Source organism: Humulus lupulus, chromosome X, assembly GCF_963169125.1.
Source record: "Humulus lupulus chromosome X, drHumLupu1.1, whole genome shotgun sequence".
NCBI classification, from domain to species: Eukaryota; Viridiplantae; Streptophyta; class Magnoliopsida; order Rosales; family Cannabaceae; genus Humulus; species Humulus lupulus.
In genome coordinates this window covers 165,074,127-165,080,840 of record NC_084802.1, presented here as the reverse complement: position 1 = coordinate 165,080,840, position 6,714 = coordinate 165,074,127, and positions in this window count along the sequence as shown.

Here is a 6,714-nt window from a genome sequence, read left to right as displayed (position 1 = left end):
GGACCGCTAACCCAGGGCCTGGTAAAGCGCCTGTGATGGCTTGGCCATATGTGTTTAGCCTATTAATGGTCTGTTATATATGCTATGTGTTTGTTATGCATATGTTATCTGTTTGTGAGTTTTCTTGCTGGGCTTCGGCTCACGGGTGCTCTGTGGTGCAGGTAAGGGCAAGGAGAAAGCCAACCAATCGTGAGTATGGCAAGCATGAAGTCGCGTGTACATGTTTGGCCTTCCTGACTGTCACGGTCAGAAGTATTTTGGGAGATGAATGTGTAAAACTGGATTTTTTCATTTAGTCGACTGTGTTCCTATTTTTGAGTTGTACATATTTCTAAAATTGTATTTTGGGATCGCAACTGTTAAAATTTTGTAATTTTTCGATGATGTAGAATTATTTCTAAAGTTTCTACTCCGTTTATGTTTTAATTACACTTTTGCCTTAAAAGCCTCGATTAGCGAGTGATTGCACGTTTTTAAACTCACTTAGTAATGACTCTAAGGTAGTAGGGCATTACAACTTGGTATCAAAGTGAGCCAAGGTTTATGGTTCTGGAGATTGACCGAACATGTACGCTCGGTGTCAGTGACAAGCTCGACTCAGGGTTGGTTGGTATAATTGACTAATATGCCTGAATATGTGCTTGAATGCCCTGTTTGCCTGCTTGTTTCTTATAAAGCATGACAAATGAGTTAACATATGCATGATGTCAGGGCATGGCCCATTGTGTGTTATATGCTATCTGTATGTTATGTGAATTACTGTTTGTGATGTCTAATGTGTTTGGGAGGTGGTTTTGGATGTTGTTATCATGCCTGATGAGCGGCGTCATTGGTTGCAAGCATATTTGTTGAGATGCCTCGAAAATCATCTAGACTCCACGGCAGTAGGGCCGAGGATGACAACCAGGGTCAGGACCCTCCACCTGCCCCACAGAATTGGCAAGAGATGTTTGCCAAGATGGAAGCGAGACTGCAGTGAATAGAGTAAGAGCTTCGACAGTTGAGGCAGCAGGCCTCACTTCAGGTCTCTAGGCTGCCAGTACAGCAGGTTGTGGCGCCAGTGCCAGTTCAATCTACTGTGGAGAATAAGTGGGAACCTCTGTATGAGAGGTTCAGGAAACAACATCCTCCCACCTTCGAGGGTGGACCAGAACCACTGCGGGCATATCAGTGGATGAATATGATTTCCTTAATTCTGGATTTTATAAGGGTTCAGGGAAATGAGAGGGTAGCTTGTGCTAGCTACATGTTTAGAGAGGATGCCCGCATCTAGTGGGACGTGGTAGTTAAGAGACCGAACGTAACAGTTTTGACTTAGGAAGAGTTAAGAAACTTATTTAATGAGAAGTATTACAGTGTGGTAGTTCGAGCTGCGAAGGTTGATGAGTTCATCAAGCGTCCTGCCCTGTGCTCAAAATGGAAGTTGAATTCGGCCACGAACTCCTGCCATCGAGCCTGCTTAGGGGTCAGTTTCGGCTGGGTAAGGAAATGACTAACTTCTACGTTATCTGTCTTCACCACAAACTTCGACCCCAGCATGTAATGTCTCTACACCCGCAAGCAATGGATAACCGTGAGGAGTTCTTCTCCTGGGCAGTATACCGCCTATCAGCTTCAGACAGCTTGCGACTCTCATATGCTACCAGGTGGTCTTCTTGTACCAGTACCCCACCCAAAGCATAATCTGACGCATCCATCTATACTTCAAAGGGCTTGCTAACATTTGGCAAGGAAACAACATGATCCTTCATCATGGCTTCCTTCAAACTGTTGAATGCTTCAGTACACTTATCAGTCCACGCCCAAGTCACACCCTTTTTCAACAGCTCGGTCAAGGGTGTCGATATTCTCGAGTAGTCGTCCACAAATTGTCTATAATAATTTTCTAGGCCTAGGAAAGAGTGTAGTTCTTTCACGTTTATGGGCGCTTTCCACTCTTGGATTGCCCTCACCTTCTCCACGTCCATATGAATTCGGCCACATTCCATAACGTGGCCTAGGAACTTGATGCTCTCCTATCCAAATGAGCATTTCTCACACTTCACATATTGCTGGTTCTCTCTCATCTTCTGAAACACTTGATCCAAGTGTTCTCGATGCTCTTCAATCTTAGCGCTATAAACCACGATATGATCCAAGTACACCACCACGAACTTATCTAGATACTCGTGGAATACTTGGTTCATCAGTGTTCAGAAAGTGGCAGGTTCATTCGTCAACCCAAATGGCATTACTCGAAAGTCAAATGCTCCATATCGAGTAATGCACGTTGTCTTTGGTTCATCCCCATCTGCGATCCTCACCTGATAATAGCTCGATCTTAGGTCCAACTTTGTGAAATACTTGGCTCCTCTTAGTTGGTCGAACAAATCAGCGATCAGAGGGACGTGGTAGGTGTTGTGAACTGTCACCTTGTTAAGAGCCCTATAATCGATGCACAGTCTCAAGCTCCCATCGTGTTTCTTTTGGAATAGCACAGGTGTGCCAAATGGCGCCTTTGACGGTCTGTTGAAGCCTGCCTCCAATAACTCCTTTAGTTGCTTTCTCAACTCTTCTAGCTCAGGGGGTGCCATTCTGTATGGCACTTTCGTTGGACGTTTCGCTCTCGGCACCAGCTATATCTAGTGATCAATTCCCCTTCTTGACGGCAAGGCTTTGGGGAGTTTATATGGCATCACGTCCCCATACATCTTCAAGACCCTCGTAATTTCAAGTGGAACAATCTCTTCCGTTGTTTCTTCGAACACGGTGGGTGCCGCTACATAAGTTGGCTCCTGTTTCTTCACACCTTTCTTAAACTGTAAAGTTGAAAGAAGCTTCACACTAGGGGGTGGTATCACCTTTGCAGGCACCATTGAAGGAGTGTCCCCCATTATGAGCAAACTCCCAGTAGCAGGAGTCGGGATGGCACCTTTCTCGGTTAGGAAGTCCATTACAAAAACTACATCAAAGTCATCCATATGGACCACCACTAAGTCAGTCTGCCCCTCCCATGTGTCGATCTTAACTTTTATGCCCTTAGCCACTCTAGTTGTGGCCAAGGCCATTGAGTTGACTGCTTTCATGCGTCCTACATCTTTCTCCAGTTTTAGTCCCAGTCTCTTGGCTTCAAGTTCTGAGATGAAGTTGTGGTGGCGCCAGTATCGATCATCACACTCTTGGCCAGCTTGTCGTTGATGGTGGCATCCACGAACATCAACCCCTTCACCATGCTTCTCGAGGCATTCAACAGGCAGAAAACACCCATGTGCGTGTACTCTTCATCCTCCTCTTCTCCTTCACAATGTTATTCTTTACCAATCATGGCATTCAACTTGCCCCTGCAAGGGAAAACTGCCAACTTATGTGGTCCTTTGTAGAGCCAACAAGCTATCGACTTCTTCCATGCAACAACATCTGTACCACTGGAAGAACTGGACTCTGCTATCCTCTTCTCTCCCCCACTCTTGCCCTGCCATGACTTCCAAGACTTCTTACTCCCAGCCCTACTTGAGCTGGTTAGTGGGGTAGTCTGTCAAGCATTCAGTAGCAGCTTGAGCAGTGGCCAGGTCAGACACAGGTTGTCTTTGAAGTTCTTGTTTGGCCAATGGTTTCAATCCCTCGAGGAAGCAGAAGAGTCTGTCTACTTCGAACATGTCCTTTATATTGAGCATCACTCCTGAAAACTACTTCACATATTCCTGGAAAGTCTCGACTTGTTTAAGCTCTCTCAACTGGCGTCGAGCCATGTAGGTGACATTTTCTGGCAGAAATTGTGTCTTCAGTTCTCTTTTCAAGTCTCCCAATGATGTGATGGTGCATCTACCATTCTCAATGTCATCGTATTTTGTCCTCCACCACACCTTGGCATCTCCAGGCAAGTACATGGTAGCCATGGCGACCTTTCCTCCTTCACAATTGGCTCGCATGGCTTTAAAATAGTGTTCCATGTCGAAGAGAAAATTTTCCAAGTCCTTTGTGTCCCTAGCCCCGTTATAGGGCCTCGACTCAAGCACTTTAACTCAGCCATATTCCATACCTATTGGCCCCATTGCAGGTGCATTCCCAACCGCTCGCATGGTTAGGTTCACCTTCACAGTTAGCTCAGTCATTTCTTCTCTGAGCGTGCCAACTGACTCCCTGCAATCTTTCGTAGTGTCATTTATGGAGACTTTTTGTTCCTTCAACATGCGCTCCACCACCGCATTGTGTTCCTCCCACCGAAGGGTAACATAAGTACTTGTTGGAGTGTTCCTTTCCTCCAACGCAATTATTCTGGTTAGCAGAACATCGTTTTCCTTCTCTAGCGCAGCTATGCAATTGTTTGCATCTGACGAACCGGAATTACAACTAGCAGAGGAAAGATCCCTGACCCTCTCATCCAGGCCATCTAGTTCCCCCACGTGCTTCTCAAGCGCTTCGATCCTCTGAGTGTTGCTCACCATTTGTGTGTTCTGCCAAGCTTTCTTTAACCTGGCTCTGATTCCAACTGTCATGAGCCGACTATTTGAGAACTTCAAGTAGACGAAATGTGCGGCACTTGCGGATATTCCAAGCTAGCAAGTCAGCCTACAACACACCTGCAGGTAAGCAAACTCAGTGGTTAGCCATAAACACATCTCAGACATGCAACGAGCAATAACGAGTATGAGCAAGCACAAAGCAAGTCATTCCTTGGGACGTCCACACAACACAAAGCATACAACAAGGAAAGTGGCACGCGATGGCCCAACGAAGACAACAAAGAAGTAACACATAGGCAATAAGGAAGCATACACGGGGAAGTATGGATAAACATCGTTTTATTAATATATTGCCTTGATAGGGCAAGGGAGTACATAGCTTTGGCCCCTATCTGCTGGTGGCCATGGTGCTTCCCTAAGTCACCAGGTCACCTCCCCCTAAGGAGCCTTCTAGGGATACAAGGTCTTCCTAGTAACATATATGATTTTTTTCTGGGAGCCATATGCATAATTACAAAATTGTCACTACCCTACCCAATGAGGTTGCTTGGTGCAAGACTTGACTAATGATCAAGCACAAAGGCATGCTCACTTACAAAATGGCCCCATGTCGGTGTGCCAAAGGGGTAGCATGCCACACTAGGCATACTACCTTGAAGGAGATTTCTCATTTATGGACACAGAGATTTGGGGGCATTACCTCACCAAATACCAGAGTGGACTCTCGCAAGAGCCATTTGAGACCGTGGAGGATTCTAGAGCTGTTAAAGAAGGCGATGATGAGTTGACATCAGAAGGGCAAGTTACTGGAGCTTCGTTATGTTTAGGGCGTCCTCATATATATATATATGTTTTATTTTGAGTTCTTTGAACCCATTGTAATTAAGCTTTCAAAAGATGAGACAATCGACTTCAAGAAGTTCAAGGTTATTTCTCCTCGAGTTATTTAGATACTTGTGTTAGTACATGTTCATTAATTTCAGATCAAATTTTGTTCCCCTTAACCAATTATCTTGCCATGTTTATCAACTCTAAGTCATTGTACATTTGCAATTATAGGGGTTATCTTTAGATCGAGATAAACGCCTAATGGCTCGAACAGTTAATTTTGGTCGTTGACCTGGTTATATCAAGGAGTTTGCTCACCTAATAGTTTTATACCTGTTAGGCATCATGCCTCAGACTTGGTTATATCCAGGAGTTTGCTCGCCTAATAGCATTATACTTGTTAGAAATCAGGCCTCGAGCCTGCTTATATCTAGAAATTTTCTCGCCTAATAGCGTTATATGTGTTACGAATTAGGCCTCGAACCAGGTTATATCCAAGAGTTTTCCTAGTTGATTTCTAAGTTTTTTTTACTTTGAATTTTCTTAACTTAGTTCATATTTGGAATTTCTTTGAAAATTCAAGGTTTGAAGATTCCTTGCTTGGTCGGGAGACCATTAACAGCACTACATGTGTAATGTACGTTGTAGTGGTGGGCCAAAACGCAGATAGGATACCCGCCATAGTGATGACGCCATTATGAAGATGGAATTTCCATCTACTCTGCATGATTCATATGTTGTTTAGAAAATCTATGTGAACCAATTGTGATTATAGAGTATGCAATACATATTAATATTTATATAAATATTTGTATTCTATATGATTTGTTGTAGAAATACATATTGCAGGATCTGGATTTATTTTCTTGTAATTTACATATTATCAAACAAACATGTAAATACCTAGAACATGCACCTATGAAATTGATACAAAACATAGTAAAGTAAAAACTTACATTACGCAACGGAACTGGAACAACTCTTTCCTTCAATCTATCTAATACTTGATTACAAAACAAAGTCTTCCTCACCAAGCCTTTGATCAACCTAGAACTAGTGTGGGCTGGTTCTCAACACATGAGATTGAAATCTAGAAGAGAAGAAGAGATAATGGCTTAGAAAGGATTAGATTGTCTAGGTTTTTGAATACCCAATGAATTAACTGAGACTGAGTTATGAAAACCCTAGATATCATATTCCTTATATGGACAACTTAATAAGCTTTATTTAAATTTACATTTAAATTAATTAAAAATAATAAACATAAAATAAAAGCCTTGGGCTCCCACAAATGGACTTGGGCCCATTATCTTTGTCTTGAATTTAAATCGCAATTGGGCCTAAACTCAAAAGCTTTTATTTATTTAATTAATTAAATCCTTATTCAAATTAACTAAATATAATTTGAAACTTGAGTTAATATTATTTATTTATATGGACACCA